We start from the raw sequence: 17744 nt of genomic DNA, 5'->3' as shown, positions 1-17744 counted from the left end.
GTTTCTTCTCCCCGACGTGTCCGCGCGGGCCCCGCCGACCGTTCCGAGCACGTGCGTGCACCCACCGTCGCCTCGATCATGCCGCCCCGCATGCGTTAAATGCAATTTGTGCGCATTGCATGTTGGGTGCGATCATACCAGCACTAATGCACCGGATCCCATCAGAACTCCCCAGCTAAGCGTGCTTGGGCGAGAGTAGTACTAAGTTGGGTGACCACTTGGGAAGTCCTCGTGTTGCACCCCTTTTTTATTTTTTATTTCAATTTCTCCCCGTTCTTTTCTTCCTTTCTTTACAAATGGCAACCTCCCCCGCTCGCACGCTCACGCCCATCGCGTTTCTTCTCCCCGACGTGTCCGCGCGGGCCCCGCCGACCGTTCCGAGCACGTGCGTGCACCCACCGTCGCCTCGATCATGCCGCCCCGCATGCGTTAAATGCAATTTGTGCGCATTGCATGTCGGGTGCGATCATACCAGCACTAATGCACCGGATCCCATCAGAACTCCGCAGTTAAGCGTGCTTGGGCGAGATTAGTACTAAGTTGGGTGACCACTTGGGAAGTCCTCGTGTTGCACCCCTTTTTTATTTTTTATTTCAATTTCTCCCCGTTCTTTTCTTCCTTTCTTTACAAATGGCAACCTCCCCCGCTCGCACGCTCACGCCCATCGCGTTTCTTCTCCCCGACGTGTCCGCGCGGGCCCCGCCGACAGTTCCGAGCACGTGCGTGCACCCACCGTCGCCTCGATCATGCCTCCCCGCATGCGTTAAATGCAATTTGTGCGCATTGCATGTCGGGTGCGATCATACCAGCACTAATGCACCGGATCCCATCAGAACTCCGCAGTTAAGCGTGCTTGGGCGAGAGTAGTACTAAGTTGGGTGACCACTTGGGAAGTCCTCGTGTAGCACCCCTTTTTTTTATTTTTTATTTCAATTTCTCCCCGTTCTTTTTTTCCTTTCTTTACAAATGGCAACCTCCCCCGCTCGCACGCTCACGCCCATCGCGTTTCTTCTCCCCGACGTGTCCGCGCGGGCCCCGCCGACCGTTCCGAGCACGTGCGTGCACCCACCGTTGCCTCGATCATGCCGTCCCGCATGCGTTAAATGCAATTTGTGCGCATTGCATGTCGGGTGCGATCATACCAGCACTAATGCACCGGATCCCATCAGAACTCCGCAGTTAAGCGTGCTTGGGCGAGTGTAGTACTAAGTTGGGTGACCACTTGGTAAGTCCTCGTGTTGCACCCCTTTTTTATTTTTTATTTCAATTTCTCCCCGTTCTTTTCTTCCTTTCTTTACAAATGGCAACCTCCCCCGCTCGCACGCTCACGCCCATCGCGTTTCTTCTCCCCGACGTGTCCGCGCGGGCCCCGCCGACCGTTCCGAGCACGTGCGTGCACCCACCGTCGCCTCGATCATGCCGCCCCGCATGCGTTAAATGCAATTTGTGCGCATTGCATGTCGGGTGCGATCATACCAGCACTAATGCACCGGATCCCATCAGAACTCCGCAGTTAAGCGTGCTTGGGCGAGAGTAGTACTAAGTTGGGTGACCACTTGGGAAGTCCTCGTGTTTCACCCCTTTTTTATTTTTTATTTCAATTTCTCCCCGTTCTTTTCTTCCTTTCTTTACAAATGGCAACCTCCCCCGCTCGCACGCTCACGCCCATCGCGTTTCTTCTCCCCGACGTGTCCGCGCGGGCCCCGCCGACCGTTCCGAGCACGTGCGTGCACCGACCGTTGCCTCGATCATGCCGTCCCGCATGCGTTAAATGCAATTTGTGCGCATTGCATGTCGGGTGCGATCATACCAGCACTAATGCACCGGATCCCATCAGAACTCCGCAGTTAAGCGTGCTTGGGCGAGAGTAGTACTAAGTTGGGTGACCACTTGGGAAGTCCTCGTGTAGCACCCCTTTTTTTTATTTTTTATTTCAATTTCTCCCCGTTCTTTTTTTCCTTTCTTTACAAATGGCAACCTCCCCCGCTCGCACGCTCACGCCCATCGCGTTTCTTCTCCCCGACGTGTCCGCGCGGGCCCCGCCGACCGTTCCGAGCACGTGCGTGCACCCACCGTCGCCTCGATCATGCCGCCCCGCATGCGTTAAATGCAATTTGTGCGCATTGCATGTCGGGTGCGATCATACCAGCACTAATGCACCGGATCCCATCAGAACTCCGCAGTTAAGCGTGCTTGGGCGAGAGTAGTACTAAGTTGGGTGACCACTTGGGAAGTCCTCGTGTTGCACCCCTTTTTTATTTTTTATTTCAATTTCTCCCCGTTCTTTTCTTCCTTTCTTTACAAATGGCAACCTCCCCCGCTCGCACGCTCACGCCCATCGCGTTTCTTCTCCCCGACGTGTCCGCGCGGGCCCCGCCGACCGTTCCGAGCACGTGCGTGCACCCACCGTCGCCTCGATCATGCCGCCCCGCATGCGTTAAATGCAATTTGTGCGCATTGCATGTCGGGTGCGATCATACCAGCACTAATGCACCGGATCCCATCAGAACTCCGCAGTTAAGCGTGCTTGGGCGAGAATAGTACTAAGTTGGGTGACCACTTGGGAAGTCCTCGTGTTGCACCCCTTTTTTATTTTTTATTTCAATTTCTCCCCGTTCTTTTCTTCCTTTCTTTACAAATGGCAACCTCCCCCGCTCGCACGCTCACGCCCATCGCGTTTCTTCTCCCCGACGTGTCCGCGCGGGCCCCGCCGACCGTTCCGAGCACGTGCGTGCACCCACCGTCGCCTCGATCATGCCGCCCCGCATGCGTTAAATGCAATTTGTGCGCATTGCATGTTGGGTGCGATCATACCAGCACTAATGCACCGGATCCCATCAGAACTCCCCAGCTAAGCGTGCTTGGGCGAGAGTAGTACTAAGTTGGGTGACCACTTGGGAAGTCCTCGTGTTGCACCCCTTTTTTATTTTTTATTTCAATTTCTCCCCGTTCTTTTCTTCCTTTCTTTACAAATGGCAACCTCCCCCGCTCGCACGCTCACGCCCATCGCGTTTCTTCTCCCCGACGTGTCCGCGCGGGCCCCGCCGACCGTTCCGAGCACGTGCGTGCACCCACCGTCGCCTCGATCATGCCGTCCCGCATGCGTTAAATGCAATTTGTGCGCATTGCATGTCGGGTGCGATCATACCAGCAATGCATTGGATCCCATCAGAACTCCGCAGTTAAGCGTGCTTGGGCGAGAGTAGTACTAAGTTGGGTGACCACTTGGGAAGTCCTCGTGTTGCACCCCTTTTTTATTTTTTATTTCAATTTCTCCCCGTTCTTTTCTTCCTTTCTTTACAAATGGCAACCTCCCCCGCTCGCACGCTCACGCCCATCGCGTTTCTTCTCCCCGACGTGTCCGCGCGGGCCCCGCCGACCGTTCCGAGCACGTGCGTGCACCCACCGTCGCCTCGATCATGCCGCCCCGCATGCGTTAAATGCAATTTGTGCGCATTGCATGTCGGGTGCGATCATACCAGCACTAATGCACCGGATCTCATCAGAACTCCGCAGTTAAGCGTGCTTGGGCGAGAGTAGTACTAAGTTGGGTGACCACTTGGGAAGTCCTCGTGTTGCACCCCTTTTTTATTTTTTATTTCAATTTCTCCCCGTTCTTTTCTTCCTTTCTTTACAAATGGCAACCTCCCCCGCTCGCACGCTCACGCCCATCGCGTTTCTTCTCCCCGACGTGTCCGCGCGGGCCCCGCCGACCGTTCCGAGCACGTGCGTGCACCCACCGTCGCCTCGATCATGCCGCCCCGCATGCGTTAAATGCAATTTGTGCGCATTGCATGTCTGGTGCGATCATACCAGCACTAATGCACCGGATCCCATCAGAACTCCGCAGTTAAGCGTGCTTGGGCGAGAGTAGTACTAAGTTGGGTGACCACTTGGGAAGTCCTCGTGTTGCACCCCTTTTTTATTTTTTATTTCAATTTCTCCCCGTTCTTTTCTTCCTTTCTTTACAAATGGCAACCTCCCCCGCTCGCACGCTCACGCCCATCGCGTTTCTTCTCCCCGACGTGTCCGCGCGGGCCCCGCCGACCGTTCCGAGCACGTGCGTGCACCCACCGTCGCCTCGATCATGCCGACCCGCATGCGTTAAATGCAATTTGTGCGCATTGCATGTTGGGTGCGATCATACCAGCACTAATGCACCGGATCCCATCAGAACTCCACAGTTAAGCGTGCTTGGGCGAGAGTAGTATTAAGTTGGGTGACCACTTGGGAAGTCCTCGTGTTGCACCCCTTTTTTATTTTTTATTTCAATTTCTCCCCGTTCTTTTCTTCCTTTCTTTACAAATGGCAACCTCCCCCGCTCGCACGCTCACGCCCATCGCGTTTCTTCTCCCCGACGTGTCCGCGCGGGCCCCGCCGACCGTTCCGAGCACGTGCGTGCACCCACCGTTGCCTCGATCATGCCGTCCCGCATGCGTTAAATGCAATTTGTGCGCATTGCATGTCGGGTGCGATCATACCAGCACTAATGCACCGGATCCCATCAGAACTCCGCAATTAAGCGTGCTTGGGCTTGAGTAGTACTAAGTTGGGTGACCACTTGGGAAGTCCTCGTGTTGCACCCCTTTTTTATTTTTTATTTCAATTTCTCCCCGTTCTTTTCTTCCTTTCTTTACAAATGGCAACCTCCCCCGCTCGCACGCTCACGCCCATCGCGTTTCTTCTCCCCGACGTGTCCGCGCGGGCCCCGCCGACCGTTCCGAGCACGTGCGTGCACCCACCGTCGCCTCGATCATGCCGCCCCGCATGCGTTAAATGCAATTTGTGCGCATTGCATGAATGGTGCGATCATACCAGCACTAATGCACCGGATCCCATCAGAACTCCGCAGTTAAGCGTGCTTGGGCGAGAGTAGTACTAAGTTGGGTGACCACTTGGGAAGTCCTCGTGTTGCACCCCTTTTTTATTTTTTATTTCAATTTCTCCCCGTTCTTTTCTTCCTTTCTTTACAAATGGCAACCTCCCCCGCTCGCACGCTCACGCCCATCGCGTTTCTTCTCCCCGACGTGTCCGCGCGGGCCCCGCCGACCGTTCCGAGCACGTGCGTGCACTCACCGTTGCCTCGATCATGCCGTCCCGCATGCGTTAAATGCAATTTGTGCGCATTGCATGTCGGGTGCGATCATACCAGCACTAATGCACCGGATCCCATCAGAACTCCGCAGTTAAGCGTGCTTGGGCTTGAGTAGTACTAAGTTGGGTGACCACTTGGGAAGTCCTCGTGTTGCACCGCTTTTTTATTTTTTATTTCAATTTCTCCCCGTTCTTTTCTTCCTTTCTTTACAAATGGCAACCTCCCCCGCTCGCACGCTCACGCCCATCGCGTTTCTTCTCCCCGACGTGTCCGCGCGGGCCCCGCCGACCGTTCCGAGCACGTGCGTGCACTCACCGTTGCCTCGATCATGCCGTCCCGCATGCGTTAAATGCAATTTGTGCGCATTGCATGTCGGGTGCGATCATACCAGCACTAATGCATCGGATCCCTTCAGAACTCCGCAGTTAAGCGTGCTTGGGCTTGAGTAGTACTAAGTTGGGTGACCACTTGGGAAGTCCTCGTGTTGCACCCCTTTTTTATTTTTTATTTCAATTTCTCCCCGTTCTTTTCTTCCTTTCTTTACAAATGGCAACCTCCCCCGCTCGCACGCTCACGCCCATCGCGTTTCTTCTCCCCGACGTGTCCGCGCGGGCCCCGCCGACCGTTCCGAGCACGTGCGTGCACCCACCGTCGCCTCGATCATGCCGCCCCGCATGCGTTAAATGCAATTTGTGCGCATTGCATGTCGGGTGCGATCATACCAGCACTAATGCACCGGATCCCATCAGAACTCCGCAGTTAAGCGTGCTTGGGCGAGAGTAGTACTAAGTTGGGTGACCACTTGGGAAGTCCTCGTGTTGCACCCCTTTTTTATTTTTTATTTCAATTTCTCCCCGTTCTTTTCTTCCTTTCTTTACAAATGGCAACCTCCCCCGCTCGCACGCTCACGCCCATCGCGTTTCTTCTCCCCGACGTGTCCGCGCGGGCCCCGCCGACCGTTCCGAGCACGTGCGTGCACCCACCGTCGCCTCGATCATGCCGCCCCGCATGCGTTAAATGCAATTTGTGCGCATTGCATGTCGGGTGCGATCATACCAGCACTAATGCACCGGATCCCATCAGAACTCCGCAGTTAAGCGTGCTTGGGCGAGAGTAGTACTAAGTTGGGTGACCACTTGGGAAGTCCTCGTGTTGCACCCCTTTTTTATTTTTTATTTCAATTTCTCCCCGTTCTTTTCTTCCTTTCTTTACAAATGGCAACCTCCCCCGCTCGCACGCTCACGCCCATCGCGTTTCTTCTCCCCGACGTGTCCGCGCGGGCCCCGCCGACCGTTCCGAGCACGTGCGTGCACCCACCGTCGCCTCGATCATGCCGTCCCGCATGCGTTAAATGCAATTTGTGCGCATTGCATGTCGGGTGCGATCATACCAGCAATGCATTGGATCCCATCAGAACTCCGCAGTTAAGCGTGCTTGGGCGAGAGTAGTACTAAGTTGGGTGACCACTTGGGAAGTCCTCGTGTTGCACCCCTTTTTTATTTTTTATTTCAATTTCTCCCCGTTCTTTTCTTCCTTTCTTTACAAATGGCAACCTCCCCCGCTCGCACGCTCACGCCCATCGCGTTTCTTCTCCCCGACGTGTCCGCGCGGGCCCCGCCGACCGTTCCGAGCACGTGCGTGCACCCACCGTCGCCTCGATCATGCCGCCCCGCATGCGTTAAATGCAATTTGTGCGCATTGCATGTCGGGTGCGATCATACCAGCACTAATGCACCGGATCTCATCAGAACTCCGCAGTTAAGCGTGCTTGGGCTTGAGTAGTACTAAGTTGGGTGACCACTTGGGAAGTCCTCGTGTTGCACCCCTTTTTTATTTTTTATTTCAATTTCTCCCCGTTCTTTTCTTCCTTTCTTTACAAATGGCAACCTCCCCCGCTCGCACGCTCACGCCCATCGCGTTTCTTCTCCCCGACGTGTCCGCGCGGGCCCCGCCGACCGTTCCGAGCACGTGCGTGCACCCACCGTCGCCTCGATCATGCCGCCCCGCATGCGTTAAATGCAATTTGTGCGCATTGCATGTCTGGTGCGATCATACCAGCACTAATGCACCGGATCCCATCAGAACTCCGCAGTTAAGCGTGCTTGGGCGAGAGTAGTACTAAGTTGGGTGACCACTTGGGAAGTCCTCGTGTTGCACCCCTTTTTTATTTTTTATTTCAATTTCTCCCCGTTCTTTTCTTCCTTTCTTTACAAATGGCAACCTCCCCCGCTCGCACGCTCACGCCCATCGCGTTTCTTCTCCCCGACGTGTCCGCGCGTGCCCCGCCGACCGTTCCGAGCACGTGCGTGCACCCACCGTCGCCTCGATCATGCCGACCCGCATGCGTTAAATGCAATTTGTGCGCATTGCATGTCGGGTGCGATCATACCAGCACTAATGCACCGGATCCCATCAGAACTCCACAGTTAAGCGTGCTTGGGCGAGAGTAGTATTAAGTTGGGTGACCACTTGGGAAGTCCTCGTGTTGCACCCCTTTTTTATTTTTTATTTCAATTTCTCCCCGTTCTTTTCTTCCTTTCTTTACAAATGGCAACCTCCCCCGCTCGCACGCTCACGCCCATCGCGTTTCTTCTCCCCGACGTGTCCGCGCGGGCCCCGCCGACCGTTCCGAGCACGTGCGTGCACCCACCGTTGCCTCGATCATGCCGTCCCGCATGCGTTAAATGCAATTTGTGCGCATTGCATGTCGGGTGCGATCATACCAGCACTAATGCACCGGATCCCATCAGAACTCCGCAATTAAGCGTGCTTGGGCTTGAGTAGTACTAAGTTGGGTGACCACTTGGGAAGTCCTCGTGTTGCACCCCTTTTTTATTTTTTATTTCAATTTCTCCCCGTTCTTTTCTTCCTTTCTTTACAAATGGCAACCTCCCCCGCTCGCACGCTCACGCCCATCGCGTTTCTTCTCCCCGACGTGTCCGCGCGGGCCCCGCCGACCGTTCCGAGCACGTGCGTGCACCCACCGTCGCCTCGATCATGCCGCCCCGCATGCGTTAAATGCAATTTGTGCGCATTGCATGAATGGTGCGATCATACCAGCACTAATGCACCGGATCCCATCAGAACTCCACAGTTAAGCGTGCTTGGGCGAGAGTAGTATTAAGTTGGGTGACCACTTGGGAAGTCCTCGTGTTGCACCCCTTTTTTATTTTTTATTTCAATTTCTCCCCGTTCTTTTCTTCCTTTCTTTACAAATGGCAACCTCCCCCGCTCGCACGCTCACGCCCATCGCGTTTCTTCTCCCCGACGTGTCCGCGCGGGCCCCGCCGACCGTTCCGAGCACGTGCGTGCACCCACCGTTGCCTCGATCATGCCGTCCCGCATGCGTTAAATGCAATTTGTGCGCATTGCATGAATGGTGCGATCATACCAGCACTAATGCACCGGATCCCATCAGAACTCCACAGTTAAGCGTGCTTGGGCGAGAGTAGTATTAAGTTGGGTGACCACTTGGGAAGTCCTCGTGTTGCACCCCTTTTTTATTTTTTATTTCAATTTCTCCCCGTTCTTTTCTTCCTTTCTTTACAAATGGCAACCTCCCCCGCTCGCACGCTCACGCCCATCGCGTTTCTTCTCCCCGACGTGTCCGCGCGGGCCCCGCCGACCGTTCCGAGCACGTGCGTGCACTCACCGTTGCCTCGATCATGCCGTCCCGCATGCGTTAAATGCAATTTGTGCGCATTGCATGTCGGGTGCGATCATACCAGCACTAATGCACCGGATCCCATCAGAACTCCGCAGTTAAGCGTGCTTGGGCTTGAGTAGTACTAAGTTGGGTGACCACTTGGGAAGTCCTCGTGTTGCACCGCTTTTTTATTTTTTATTTAAATTTCTCCCCGTTCTTTTCTTCCTTTCTTTACAAATGGCAACCTCCCCCGCTCGCACGCTCACGCCCATCGCGTTTCTTCTCCCCGACGTGTCCGCGCGGGCCCCGCCGACCGTTCCGAGCACGTGCGTGCACTCACCGTTGCCTCGATCATGCCGTCCCGCATGCGTTAAATGCAATTTGTGCGCATTGCATGTCGGGTGTGATCATACCAGCACTAATGCACCGGATCCCATCAGAACTCCGCAGTTAAGCGTGCTTGGGCTTGAGTAGTACTAAGTTGGGTGACCACTTGGGAAGTCCTCGTGTTGCACCCCTTTTTTATTTTTTATTTCAATTTCTCCCCGTTCTTTTCTTCCTTTCTTTACAAATGGCAACCTCCCCCGCTCGCACGCTCACGCCCATCGCGTTTCTTCTCCCCGACGTGTCCGCGCGGGCCCCGCCGACCGTTCCGAGCACGTGCGTGCACCCACCGTTGCCTCGATCATGCCGTCGCGCATGCGTTAAATGCAATTTGTGCGCATTGCATGTCGTGTGCGATCATACCAGCACTAATGCACCGGATCCCATCAGAACTCCGCAGTTAAGCGTGCTTGGGCGAGAGTAGTACTAAGTTGGGTGACCACTTGGGAAGTTAAGCGTGCTTGGGCGAGAGTAGTACTAAGTTGGGTGACCACTTGGGAAGTCCTCGTGTTGCACCCCTTTTTTATTTTTTATTTCAATTTCTCCCCGTTCTTTTCTTCCTTTCTTTACAAATGGCAACCTCCCCCGCTCGCACGCTCACGCCCATCGCGTTTCTTCTCCCCGACGTGTCCGCGCGGGCCCCGCCGACCGTTCCGAGCACGTGCGTGCACCCACCGTTGCCTCGATCATGCCGTCCCGCATGCGTTAAATGCAATTTGTGCGCATTGCATGTCGGGTGCGATCATACCGGCACTAATGCACCGGATCCCATCAGAACTCCGCAGTTAAGCGTGCTTGGGCGAGAGTAGTACTAAGTTGGGTGACCACTTGGGAAGTCCTCGTGTTGCACCCCTTTTTTATTTTTTATTTCAATTTCTCCCCGTTCTTTTCTTCCTTTCTTTACAAATGGCAACCTCCCCCGCTCGCACGCTCACGCCCATCGCGTTTCTTCTCCCCGACGTGTCTGCGCGGGCCCCGCCGACCGTTCCGAGCACGTGCGTGCACCCACCGTCGCCTCGATCATGCCGCCCCGCATGCGTTAAATGCAATTTGTGCGCATTGAATGTCGGGTGCTATCATACCAGCACTAATGCACCGGATCCCATCAGAACTCCGCAGTTAAGCGACCACTTGGGAAGTCCTCGTGTTGCACCCCTTTTTTATTTTTTATTTCAATTTCTCCCCGTTCTTTTCTTCCTTTCTTTACAAATGGCAACCTCCCCCGCTCGCACGCTCACGCCCATCGCGTTTCTTCTCCCCGACGTGTCCGCGCGGGCCCCGCCGACCGTTCCGAGCACGTGCGTGCACCCACCGTTGCCTCGATCATGCCGTCCCGCATGCGTTAAATGCAATTTGTGCGCATTGCATGTCGTGTGCGATCATACCAGCACTAATGCACCAGATCCCATCAGAACTCCGCAGTTAAGCGTGCTTGGGCGAGAGTAGTACTAAGTTGGGTGACCACTTGGGAAGTCCTCGTGTTGCACCCCTTTTTTATTTTTTATTTCAATTTCTCCCCGTTCTTTTCTTCCTTTCTTTACAAATGGCAACCTCCCCCGCTCGCACGCTCACGCCCATCGCGTTTCTTCTCCCCAACGTGTCCGCGCGGGCCCCGCCGACCGTTCCGAGCACGTGCGTGCACCCACCGTCGCCTCGATCATGCCGCCCCGCATGCGTTAAATGCAATTTGTGCGCATTGCATGTCGGGTGCGATCATACCAACACTAATGCACCGGATCCCATCAGAACTCCGCAGTTAAGCGTGCTTGGGCGAGAGTAGTACTAAGTTGGGTGACCACTTGGGAAGTCCTCGTGTTGCACCCCTTTTTTATTTTTTATTTCAATTTCTCCCCGTTCTTTTCTTCCTTTCTTTACAAATGGCAACCTCCCCCGCTCGCACGCTCACGCCCATCGCGTTTCTTCTCCCCGACGTGTCCGCGCGGGCCCCGCCGACCGTTCCGAGCACGTGCGTGCACCCACCGTTGCCTCGATCATGCCGTCCCGCATGCGTTAAATGCAATTTGTGCGCATTGCATGTCGGGTGCGATCATACCAGCACTAATGCACCGGATCCCATCAGAACTCCGCAGTTAAGCGTGCTTGGGCGAGAGTAGTACTAAGTTGGGTGACCACTTGGGAAGTCCTCGTGTTGCACCCCTTTTTTATTTTTTATTTCAATTTCTCCCCGTTCTTTTCTTCCTTTCTTTACAAATGGCAACCTCCCCCGCTCGCACGCTCACGCCCATCGCGTTTCTTCTCCCCGACGTGTCCGCGCGGGCCCCGCCGACCGTTTCGAGCACGTGCGTGCACCCACCGTTGCCTCGATCATGCCGTCCCGCATGCGTTAAATGCAATTTGTGCGCATTGCATGTCGGGTGCGATCATACCAGCACTAATGCACCGGATCCCATTAGAACTCTGCAGTTAAGCGTGCTTGGGCGAGAGTAGTACTAAGTTGGGTGACCACTTGGGAAGTCCTCGTGTTGCACCCCTTTTTTATTGTTTATTTCAATTTCTCCCCGTTCTTTTCTTCCTTTCTTTACAAATGGCAACCTCCCCCGCTCGCACGCTCACGCCCATCGCGTTTCTTCTCCCCGACGTGTCCGCGCGGGCCCCGCCGACCGTTCCGAGCACGTGCGTGCACCCACCGTCGCCTCGATCATGCCGCCCCGCATGCGTTAAATGCAATTTGTGCGCATTGCATGTCGGGTGCTATCATACCAGCACTAATGCACCGGATCCCATCAGAACTCCGCAGTTAAGCGTGCTTGGGCGAGAGTAGTACTAAGTTGGGTGACCACTTGGGAAGTCCTCGTTTTGCACCCCTTTTTTATTTTTTATTTCAATTTCTCCCCGTTCTTTTCTTCCTTTCTTTACAAATGGCAACCTCCCCCGCTCGCACGCTCACGCCCATCAAGTTTCTTCTCCCCGACGTGTCCGCGCGGGCCCCGCCGACCGTTCCGAGCACGTGCGTGCACCCACCGTTGCCTCGATCATGCCGTCCCGCATGCGTTAAATGCAATTTGTGCGCATTTCATGTCGGGTGCGATCATACCAGCACTAATGCACCAGATCCCATCAGAACTCCGCAGTTAAGCGTGCTTGGGCGAGAGTAGTACTAAGTTGGGTGACCACTTGGGAAGTCCTCGTGTTGCACCCCTTTTTTTTATTTTTTATTTCAATTTCTCCCCGTTCTTTTCTTCCTTTCTTTACAAATGGCAACCTCCCCCGCTCGCACGCTCACGCCCATCGCGTTTCTTCTCCCCGACGTGTCCGCGCGGGCCCCGCCGACCGTTCCGAGCACGTGCGTGCACCCACCGTTGCCTCGATCATGCCGTCCCGCATGCGTTAAATGCAATTTGTGCGCATTGCATGTCGGGTGCGATCATACCAGCACTAATGCACCGGATCCCATCAGAACTCCGCAGTTAAGCGTACTTGGGCGAGAGTAGTACTAAGTTGGGTGACCACTTGGGAAGTCCTCGTGTTGCACCCCTTTTTTTTATTTTTTATTTCAATTTCTCCCCGTTCTTTTCTTCCTTTCTTTACAAATGGCAACCTCCCCTGCTCGCACGCTCACGCCCATCGCGTTTCTTCTCCCCGACGTGTCTGCGCGGGCCCCGCCGACCGTTCCGAGCACGTGCGTGCACCCACCGTCGCCTCGATCATGCCGCCCCGCATGCGTTAAATGCAATTTGTGCGCATTGAATGTCGGGTGCTATCATACCAGCACTAATGCACCGGATCCCATCAGAACTCCGCAGTTAAGCGACCACTTGGGAAGTCCTCGTGTTGCACCCCTTTTTTATTTTTTATTTCAATTTCTCCCCGTTCTTTTCTTCCTTTCTTTACAAATGGCAACCTCCCCCGCTCGCACGCTCACGCCCATCGCGTTTCTTCTCCCCGACGTGTCCGCGCGGGCCCCGCCGACCGTTCCGAGCACGTGCGTGCACCCACCGTTGCCTCGATCATGCCGTCCCGCATGCGTTAAATGCAATTTGTGCGCATTGCATGTCGGGTGCGATCATACCAGCACTAATGCACCGGATCCCATCAGAACTCCGCAGTTAAGCGTGCTTGGGCGAGAGTAGTACTAAGTTGGGTGAACACTTGGGAAGTCCTCGTGTTGCACCCCTTTTTTATTTTTTATTTCAATTTCTCCCCGTTCTTTTCTTCCTTTCTTTACAAATGGCAACCTCCCCCGCTCGCACGCTCACGCCCATCGCGTTTCTTCTCCCCGACGTGTCCGCGCGGGCCCCGCCGACCGTTCCGAGCACGTGCGTGCACCCACCGTTGCCTCGATCATGCCGTCCCGCATGCGTTAAATGCAATTTGTGCGCATTGCATGTCGGGTGCGATCATACCAGCACTAATGCACCGGATCCCATTAGAACTCCGCAGTTAAGCGTGCTTGGGCGAGAGTAGTAATAAGTTGGGTGACCACTTGGAAAGTCCTCGTGTTGCACCCCTTTTTTATTTTTTATTTCAATTTCTCCCCGTTCTTTTCTTCCTTTCTTTACAAATGGCAACCTCCCCCGCTCGCACGCTCACGCCCATCGCGTTTCTTCTCCCCGACGTGTCCGCGCGGGCCCCGCCGACCGTTCCGAGCACGTGCGTGCACCCACCGTCGCCTCGATCATGCCGCCCCGCATGCGTTAAATGCAATTTGTGCGCATTGCATGTCGGGTGCGATCATACCAGCACTAATGCACCGGATCCCATCAGAACTCCGCAGTTAAGCGTGCTTGGGCGAGAGTAGTACTAAGTTGGGTGACCACTTGGGAAGTCCTCGTGTTGCACCCCTTTTTTATTTTTTATTTCAATTTCTCCCCGTTCTTTTCTTCCTTTCTTTACAAATGGCAACCTCCCCCGCTCGCACGCTCACGCCCATCGCGTTTCTTCTCCCCGACGTGTCCGCGCGGGCGCCGCCGACCGTTCCGAGCACGTGCGTGCACCCACCGTCGCCTCGATCATGCCGCCCCGCATGCGTTAAATGCAATTTGTGCGCATTGCATGTCCGGTGCGATCATACCAGCACTAATGCACCGGATCCCATCAGAACTCCGCAGTTAAGCGTGCTTGGGCGAGAGTAGTACTAAGTTGGGTGACCACTTGGGAAGTCCTCGTGTTGCACCCCTTTTTTATTTTTTATTTCAATTTCTCCCCGTTCTTTTCTTCCTTTCTTTACAAATGACAACCTCCCCCGCTCGCACGCTCACGCCCATCGCGTTTCTTCTCCCCGACGTGTCCGCGCGGGCCCCGCCGACCGTTCCGAGCACGTGCGTGCACCCACCGTTGCCTCGATCATGCCGTCCCGCATGCGTTAAATGCAATTTGTGCGCATTGCATGTCGGGTGCGATCATACCAGCACTAATGCACCGGATCCCATCAGAACTCCGCAGTTAAGCGTGCTTGGGCGAGAGTAGTACTAAGTTGGGTGACCACTTGGGAAGTCCTCGTGTTGCACCCCTTTTTTATTTTTTATTTCAATTTCTCCCCGTTCTTTTCTTCCTTTCTTTACAAATGGCAACCTCCCCCGCTCGCACGCTCACGCCCATCGCGTTTCTTCTCCCCGACGTGTCCGCGCGGGCCCCGCCGACCGTTCCGAGCACGTGCGTGCACCCACCGTCGCCTCGATCATGCCGCCCCGCATGCGTTAAATGCAATTTGTGCGCATTGCATGTCGGGTGCGATCATACCAGCACTAATGCACCGGATCCCATCAGAACTCCGCAGTTAAGCGTGCTTGGGCGAGAGTAGTACTAAGTTGGGTGACCACTTGGGAAGTCCTCGTGTTGCACCCCTTTTTTATTTTTTATTTCAATTTCTCCCCGTTCTTTTCTTCCTTTCTTTACAAATGGCAACCTCCCCCGCTCGCACGCTCACGCCCATCGCGTTTCTTCTCCCCGACGTGTCCGCGCGGGCCCCGCCGACCGTTCCGAGCACGTGCGTGCACCCACCGTCGCCTCGATCATGCCGCCCCGCATGCGTTAAATGCAATTTGTGCGCATTGCATGTCGGGTGCGATCATACCAGCACTAATGCACCGGATCCCATCAGAACTCCGCAGTTAAGCGTGCTTGGGCGAGAGTAGTACTAAGTTGGGTGATCTCTTGGGAAGTCCTCGTGTTGCACCCCTTTTTTATTTTTTATTTCAATTTCTCCCCGTTCTTTTCTTCCTTTCTTTACAAATGGCAACCTCCCCCGCTCGCACGCTCACGCCCATCGCGTTTCTTCTCCCCGACGTGTCCGCGCGGGCCCCGCCGACCGTTCCGAGCACGTGCGTGCACCCACCGTTGCCTCGATCATGCCGTCCCGCATGCGTTAAATGCAATTTGTGCGCATTGCATGTCGGGTGCGATCATACCAGCACTAATGCACCGGATCCCATCAGAACTCTGCAGTTAAGCGTGCTTGGGCGAGAGTAGTACTAAGTTGGGTGACCACTTGGGAAGTCCTCGTGTTGCACCCCTTTTTTATTTTTTATTTCAATTTCTCCCCGTTCTTTTCTTCCTTTCTTTACAAATGGCAACCTCCCCCGCTCGCACGCTCACGCCCATCGCGTTTCTTCTCCCCGACGTGTCCGCGCGGGCCCCGCCGACCGTTCCGAGCACGTGCGTGCACCCACCGTTGCCTCGATCATGCCGTCCCGCATGCGTTAAATGCAATTTGTGCGCATTGCATGTCGGGTGCGATCATACCAGCACTAATGCACCGGATCCCATCAGAACTCCGCAGTTAAGCGTGCTTGGGCGAGAGTAGTACTAAGTCGGGTGACCACTTGGGAAGTCCTCGTGTTGCACCCCTTTTTTATTTTTTATTTCAATTTCTCCCCGTTCTTTTCTTCCTTTCTTTACAAATGGCAACCTCCCCCGCTCGCACGCTCACGCCCATCGCGTTTCTTCTCCCCGACGTGTCCGCGCGGGCCCCGCCGACCGTTCCGAGCACGTGCGTGCACCCACCGTCGCCTCGATCATGCCGCCCCGCATGCGTTAAATGCAATTTGTGCGCATTGCATGTCGGGTGCTATCATACCAGCACTAATGCACCGGATCCCATCAGAACTCCGCAGTTAAGCGTGCTTGGGCGAGAGTAGTTCTAAGTTGGGTGACCACTTGGGAAGTCCTCGTGTTGCACCCCTTTTTTATTTTTTATTTCAATTTCTCCCCGTTCTTTTCTTCCTTTCTTTACAAATGGCAACCTCCCCCGCTCGCACGCTCACGCCCATCGCGTTTCTTCTCCCCGACGTGTCCGCGCGGGCCCCGCCGACCGTTCCGAGCACGTGCGTGCACCCACCGTTGCCTCGATCATGCCGTCCCGCATGCGTTAAATGCAATTTGTGCGCATTGCATGTTGGGTGCGATCATACCAGCACTAATGCACCGGATCCCATCAGAACTCCGCAGCTAAGCGTGCTTGGGCGAGAGTAGTACTAAGTTGGGTGACCACTTGGGAAGTCCTCGTGTTGCACCCCTTTTTTATTTTTTATTTCAATTTCTCCCCGTTCTTTTCTTCCTTTCTTTACAAATGGCAACCTCCCCCGCTCGCACGCTCACGCCCATCGCGTTTCTTCTCCCCGACGTGTCCGCGCGGGCCCCGCCGACCGTTCCGAGCACGTGCGTGCACCCACCGTTGCCTCGATCATGCCGTCCCGCATGCGTTAAATGCAATTTGTGCGCATTGCATGTCGGGTGCGATCATACCAGCACTAATGCACCGGATCCCATCAGAACTCCGCAGTTAAGCGTGCTTGGGCGATTGTAGTACTAAGTTGGGTGACCACTTGGGAAGTCCTCGTGTTGCACCCCTTTTTTATTTTTTATTTCAATTTCTCCCCGTTCTTTTCTTCCTTTCTTTACAAATGGCAACCTCCCCCGCTCGCACGCTCACGCCCATCGCGTTTCTTCTCCCCGACGTGTCCGCGCGGGCCCCGCCGACCGTTCCGAGCACGTGCGTGCACCCACCGTTGCCTCGATCATGCCGTCCCGCATGCGTTAAATGCAATTTGTGCGCATTGCATGTCGGGTGCGATCATACCAGCACTAATGCACCGGATCCCATCAGAACTCCGCAGTTAAGCGTGCTTGGGTGAGAGTAGTACTAAGTTGGGTGACCACTTGGGAAGTCCTGGGAAGTCCTCGTGTTGCACCCCTTTTTTATTTTTTATTTCAATTTCTCCCCGTTCTTTTCTTCCTTTCTTTACAAATGGCAACCTCCCCCGCTCGCACGCTCACGCCCATCGCGTTTCTTCTCCCCGACGTGTCCGCGCGGGCCCCGCCGACCGTTCCGAGCACGTGCGTGCACCCACCGTCGCCTCGATCATGCCGCCCCGCATGCGTTAAATGCAATTTGTGCGCATTGCATGTCGGGTGCGATCATACCAGCACTAATGCACCGGATCCCATCAGAACTCCGCAGTTAAGCGTGCTTGGGCGAGAGTAGTACTAAGTTGGGTGACCACTTGGGAAGTCCTCGTGTTGCACCCCTTTTTTATTTTTTATTTCAATTTCTCCCCGTTCTTTTCTTCCTTTCTTTACAAATGGCAACCTCCCCCGCTCGCACGCTCACGCCCATCGCGTTTCTTCTCCCCGACGTGTCCGCGCGGGCCCCGCCGACCG

The 17744-nt window shown here is 55.0% G+C and overlaps 47 non-coding genes and 4 pseudogenes across 47 annotated transcripts; all 51 read left to right on the top strand.

Moving 5' to 3' along the window:
• The first annotated feature begins 124 nt into the window (after positions 1 to 124).
• Positions 125 to 243, top strand: LOC147788449 (5S ribosomal RNA). The gene has a single exon (XR_015412435.1). It is a non-coding gene; the product is annotated as a 5S ribosomal RNA (ribosomal RNA).
• Positions 244 to 458: 215 nt separating this feature from the next.
• On the top strand, positions 459 to 577 carry LOC147788448 (5S ribosomal RNA). The gene has a single exon (XR_015412988.1). It is a non-coding gene; the product is annotated as a 5S ribosomal RNA (ribosomal RNA).
• A 215-nt stretch (positions 578 to 792) lies between these two features.
• LOC147788447 (5S ribosomal RNA) lies at positions 793 to 911 on the top strand. The gene has a single exon (XR_015412372.1). It is a non-coding gene; the product is annotated as a 5S ribosomal RNA (ribosomal RNA).
• A 217-nt stretch (positions 912 to 1128) lies between these two features.
• On the top strand, positions 1129 to 1247 carry LOC147788446 (5S ribosomal RNA). The gene has a single exon (XR_015412465.1). It is a non-coding gene; the product is annotated as a 5S ribosomal RNA (ribosomal RNA).
• Positions 1248 to 1462: 215 nt separating this feature from the next.
• LOC147788445 (5S ribosomal RNA) lies at positions 1463 to 1581 on the top strand. The gene has a single exon (XR_015412444.1). It is a non-coding gene; the product is annotated as a 5S ribosomal RNA (ribosomal RNA).
• A 215-nt stretch (positions 1582 to 1796) lies between these two features.
• Positions 1797 to 1915, top strand: LOC147788444 (5S ribosomal RNA). Its single transcript, XR_015412371.1, has one exon. It is a non-coding gene; the product is annotated as a 5S ribosomal RNA (ribosomal RNA).
• Positions 1916 to 2132: 217 nt separating this feature from the next.
• Positions 2133 to 2251, top strand: LOC147788443 (5S ribosomal RNA). The gene has a single exon (XR_015412827.1). It is a non-coding gene; the product is annotated as a 5S ribosomal RNA (ribosomal RNA).
• A 215-nt stretch (positions 2252 to 2466) lies between these two features.
• On the top strand, positions 2467 to 2585 carry LOC147788442 (5S ribosomal RNA). The gene has a single exon (XR_015413014.1). It is a non-coding gene; the product is annotated as a 5S ribosomal RNA (ribosomal RNA).
• A 215-nt stretch (positions 2586 to 2800) lies between these two features.
• On the top strand, positions 2801 to 2919 carry LOC147788441 (5S ribosomal RNA). Its single transcript, XR_015412434.1, has one exon. It is a non-coding gene; the product is annotated as a 5S ribosomal RNA (ribosomal RNA).
• A 215-nt stretch (positions 2920 to 3134) lies between these two features.
• LOC147788440 (5S ribosomal RNA) lies at positions 3135 to 3250 on the top strand (annotated as a pseudogene).
• A 215-nt stretch (positions 3251 to 3465) lies between these two features.
• On the top strand, positions 3466 to 3584 carry LOC147788439 (5S ribosomal RNA). Its single transcript, XR_015413034.1, has one exon. It is a non-coding gene; the product is annotated as a 5S ribosomal RNA (ribosomal RNA).
• A 215-nt stretch (positions 3585 to 3799) lies between these two features.
• LOC147788438 (5S ribosomal RNA) lies at positions 3800 to 3918 on the top strand. The gene has a single exon (XR_015412271.1). It is a non-coding gene; the product is annotated as a 5S ribosomal RNA (ribosomal RNA).
• Positions 3919 to 4133: 215 nt separating this feature from the next.
• On the top strand, positions 4134 to 4252 carry LOC147788437 (5S ribosomal RNA). The gene has a single exon (XR_015412489.1). It is a non-coding gene; the product is annotated as a 5S ribosomal RNA (ribosomal RNA).
• Positions 4253 to 4467: 215 nt separating this feature from the next.
• Positions 4468 to 4586, top strand: LOC147788436 (5S ribosomal RNA). The gene has a single exon (XR_015412553.1). It is a non-coding gene; the product is annotated as a 5S ribosomal RNA (ribosomal RNA).
• Positions 4587 to 4801: 215 nt separating this feature from the next.
• LOC147788435 (5S ribosomal RNA) lies at positions 4802 to 4920 on the top strand. The gene has a single exon (XR_015412270.1). It is a non-coding gene; the product is annotated as a 5S ribosomal RNA (ribosomal RNA).
• Positions 4921 to 5135: 215 nt separating this feature from the next.
• Positions 5136 to 5254, top strand: LOC147788434 (5S ribosomal RNA). Its single transcript, XR_015412521.1, has one exon. It is a non-coding gene; the product is annotated as a 5S ribosomal RNA (ribosomal RNA).
• A 215-nt stretch (positions 5255 to 5469) lies between these two features.
• Positions 5470 to 5588, top strand: LOC147788433 (5S ribosomal RNA). Its single transcript, XR_015412572.1, has one exon. It is a non-coding gene; the product is annotated as a 5S ribosomal RNA (ribosomal RNA).
• Positions 5589 to 5803: 215 nt separating this feature from the next.
• LOC147788432 (5S ribosomal RNA) lies at positions 5804 to 5922 on the top strand. Its single transcript, XR_015412826.1, has one exon. It is a non-coding gene; the product is annotated as a 5S ribosomal RNA (ribosomal RNA).
• A 215-nt stretch (positions 5923 to 6137) lies between these two features.
• Positions 6138 to 6256, top strand: LOC147788431 (5S ribosomal RNA). The gene has a single exon (XR_015412825.1). It is a non-coding gene; the product is annotated as a 5S ribosomal RNA (ribosomal RNA).
• Positions 6257 to 6471: 215 nt separating this feature from the next.
• Positions 6472 to 6587, top strand: LOC147788430 (5S ribosomal RNA; annotated as a pseudogene).
• A 215-nt stretch (positions 6588 to 6802) lies between these two features.
• Positions 6803 to 6921, top strand: LOC147788429 (5S ribosomal RNA). The gene has a single exon (XR_015412458.1). It is a non-coding gene; the product is annotated as a 5S ribosomal RNA (ribosomal RNA).
• Positions 6922 to 7136: 215 nt separating this feature from the next.
• On the top strand, positions 7137 to 7255 carry LOC147788428 (5S ribosomal RNA). Its single transcript, XR_015412269.1, has one exon. It is a non-coding gene; the product is annotated as a 5S ribosomal RNA (ribosomal RNA).
• A 215-nt stretch (positions 7256 to 7470) lies between these two features.
• LOC147788427 (5S ribosomal RNA) lies at positions 7471 to 7589 on the top strand. The gene has a single exon (XR_015412488.1). It is a non-coding gene; the product is annotated as a 5S ribosomal RNA (ribosomal RNA).
• Positions 7590 to 7804: 215 nt separating this feature from the next.
• LOC147788426 (5S ribosomal RNA) lies at positions 7805 to 7923 on the top strand. The gene has a single exon (XR_015412552.1). It is a non-coding gene; the product is annotated as a 5S ribosomal RNA (ribosomal RNA).
• A 215-nt stretch (positions 7924 to 8138) lies between these two features.
• Positions 8139 to 8257, top strand: LOC147788425 (5S ribosomal RNA). The gene has a single exon (XR_015412561.1). It is a non-coding gene; the product is annotated as a 5S ribosomal RNA (ribosomal RNA).
• A 215-nt stretch (positions 8258 to 8472) lies between these two features.
• LOC147788424 (5S ribosomal RNA) lies at positions 8473 to 8591 on the top strand. The gene has a single exon (XR_015412560.1). It is a non-coding gene; the product is annotated as a 5S ribosomal RNA (ribosomal RNA).
• A 215-nt stretch (positions 8592 to 8806) lies between these two features.
• On the top strand, positions 8807 to 8925 carry LOC147788423 (5S ribosomal RNA). The gene has a single exon (XR_015412518.1). It is a non-coding gene; the product is annotated as a 5S ribosomal RNA (ribosomal RNA).
• Positions 8926 to 9140: 215 nt separating this feature from the next.
• Positions 9141 to 9259, top strand: LOC147788422 (5S ribosomal RNA). Its single transcript, XR_015412433.1, has one exon. It is a non-coding gene; the product is annotated as a 5S ribosomal RNA (ribosomal RNA).
• Positions 9260 to 9474: 215 nt separating this feature from the next.
• Positions 9475 to 9591, top strand: LOC147788421 (5S ribosomal RNA; annotated as a pseudogene).
• Positions 9592 to 9859: 268 nt separating this feature from the next.
• Positions 9860 to 9978, top strand: LOC147788420 (5S ribosomal RNA). The gene has a single exon (XR_015412686.1). It is a non-coding gene; the product is annotated as a 5S ribosomal RNA (ribosomal RNA).
• Positions 9979 to 10496: 518 nt separating this feature from the next.
• Positions 10497 to 10615, top strand: LOC147788419 (5S ribosomal RNA). The gene has a single exon (XR_015412466.1). It is a non-coding gene; the product is annotated as a 5S ribosomal RNA (ribosomal RNA).
• A 215-nt stretch (positions 10616 to 10830) lies between these two features.
• On the top strand, positions 10831 to 10949 carry LOC147788418 (5S ribosomal RNA). The gene has a single exon (XR_015412322.1). It is a non-coding gene; the product is annotated as a 5S ribosomal RNA (ribosomal RNA).
• A 215-nt stretch (positions 10950 to 11164) lies between these two features.
• Positions 11165 to 11283, top strand: LOC147788417 (5S ribosomal RNA). The gene has a single exon (XR_015412824.1). It is a non-coding gene; the product is annotated as a 5S ribosomal RNA (ribosomal RNA).
• Positions 11284 to 11498: 215 nt separating this feature from the next.
• Positions 11499 to 11617, top strand: LOC147788416 (5S ribosomal RNA). Its single transcript, XR_015412306.1, has one exon. It is a non-coding gene; the product is annotated as a 5S ribosomal RNA (ribosomal RNA).
• Positions 11618 to 11832: 215 nt separating this feature from the next.
• On the top strand, positions 11833 to 11951 carry LOC147788415 (5S ribosomal RNA). Its single transcript, XR_015412456.1, has one exon. It is a non-coding gene; the product is annotated as a 5S ribosomal RNA (ribosomal RNA).
• Positions 11952 to 12166: 215 nt separating this feature from the next.
• Positions 12167 to 12285, top strand: LOC147788414 (5S ribosomal RNA). The gene has a single exon (XR_015412321.1). It is a non-coding gene; the product is annotated as a 5S ribosomal RNA (ribosomal RNA).
• Positions 12286 to 12502: 217 nt separating this feature from the next.
• LOC147788413 (5S ribosomal RNA) lies at positions 12503 to 12621 on the top strand. Its single transcript, XR_015412309.1, has one exon. It is a non-coding gene; the product is annotated as a 5S ribosomal RNA (ribosomal RNA).
• Positions 12622 to 13141: 520 nt separating this feature from the next.
• LOC147788412 (5S ribosomal RNA) lies at positions 13142 to 13260 on the top strand. Its single transcript, XR_015412451.1, has one exon. It is a non-coding gene; the product is annotated as a 5S ribosomal RNA (ribosomal RNA).
• A 215-nt stretch (positions 13261 to 13475) lies between these two features.
• LOC147788411 (5S ribosomal RNA) lies at positions 13476 to 13594 on the top strand. The gene has a single exon (XR_015412436.1). It is a non-coding gene; the product is annotated as a 5S ribosomal RNA (ribosomal RNA).
• A 215-nt stretch (positions 13595 to 13809) lies between these two features.
• On the top strand, positions 13810 to 13928 carry LOC147788410 (5S ribosomal RNA). The gene has a single exon (XR_015412823.1). It is a non-coding gene; the product is annotated as a 5S ribosomal RNA (ribosomal RNA).
• A 215-nt stretch (positions 13929 to 14143) lies between these two features.
• On the top strand, positions 14144 to 14262 carry LOC147788409 (5S ribosomal RNA). The gene has a single exon (XR_015412323.1). It is a non-coding gene; the product is annotated as a 5S ribosomal RNA (ribosomal RNA).
• A 215-nt stretch (positions 14263 to 14477) lies between these two features.
• LOC147788408 (5S ribosomal RNA) lies at positions 14478 to 14596 on the top strand. The gene has a single exon (XR_015412822.1). It is a non-coding gene; the product is annotated as a 5S ribosomal RNA (ribosomal RNA).
• A 215-nt stretch (positions 14597 to 14811) lies between these two features.
• Positions 14812 to 14930, top strand: LOC147788407 (5S ribosomal RNA). Its single transcript, XR_015412821.1, has one exon. It is a non-coding gene; the product is annotated as a 5S ribosomal RNA (ribosomal RNA).
• A 215-nt stretch (positions 14931 to 15145) lies between these two features.
• On the top strand, positions 15146 to 15264 carry LOC147788406 (5S ribosomal RNA). The gene has a single exon (XR_015412281.1). It is a non-coding gene; the product is annotated as a 5S ribosomal RNA (ribosomal RNA).
• A 215-nt stretch (positions 15265 to 15479) lies between these two features.
• On the top strand, positions 15480 to 15598 carry LOC147788405 (5S ribosomal RNA). Its single transcript, XR_015412246.1, has one exon. It is a non-coding gene; the product is annotated as a 5S ribosomal RNA (ribosomal RNA).
• A 215-nt stretch (positions 15599 to 15813) lies between these two features.
• Positions 15814 to 15932, top strand: LOC147788404 (5S ribosomal RNA). Its single transcript, XR_015412259.1, has one exon. It is a non-coding gene; the product is annotated as a 5S ribosomal RNA (ribosomal RNA).
• Positions 15933 to 16147: 215 nt separating this feature from the next.
• Positions 16148 to 16266, top strand: LOC147788403 (5S ribosomal RNA). The gene has a single exon (XR_015412533.1). It is a non-coding gene; the product is annotated as a 5S ribosomal RNA (ribosomal RNA).
• A 215-nt stretch (positions 16267 to 16481) lies between these two features.
• Positions 16482 to 16600, top strand: LOC147788402 (5S ribosomal RNA). Its single transcript, XR_015412963.1, has one exon. It is a non-coding gene; the product is annotated as a 5S ribosomal RNA (ribosomal RNA).
• A 215-nt stretch (positions 16601 to 16815) lies between these two features.
• LOC147788401 (5S ribosomal RNA) lies at positions 16816 to 16934 on the top strand. Its single transcript, XR_015412487.1, has one exon. It is a non-coding gene; the product is annotated as a 5S ribosomal RNA (ribosomal RNA).
• Positions 16935 to 17149: 215 nt separating this feature from the next.
• LOC147788400 (5S ribosomal RNA) lies at positions 17150 to 17278 on the top strand (annotated as a pseudogene).
• Positions 17279 to 17493: 215 nt separating this feature from the next.
• Positions 17494 to 17612, top strand: LOC147788399 (5S ribosomal RNA). Its single transcript, XR_015412820.1, has one exon. It is a non-coding gene; the product is annotated as a 5S ribosomal RNA (ribosomal RNA).
• The last annotated feature ends 132 nt before the right edge of the window (positions 17613 to 17744 follow it).

Source organism: Cucurbita pepo, chromosome 16, assembly GCF_057944985.1.
Source record: "Cucurbita pepo subsp. pepo isolate OVF chromosome 16, ASM5794498v1, whole genome shotgun sequence".
NCBI classification, from domain to species: Eukaryota; Viridiplantae; Streptophyta; class Magnoliopsida; order Cucurbitales; family Cucurbitaceae; genus Cucurbita; species Cucurbita pepo.
The sequence above is the reverse complement of the archived record's forward strand: the minus strand, read 5'-3'. Positions and strand labels throughout refer to the sequence as shown.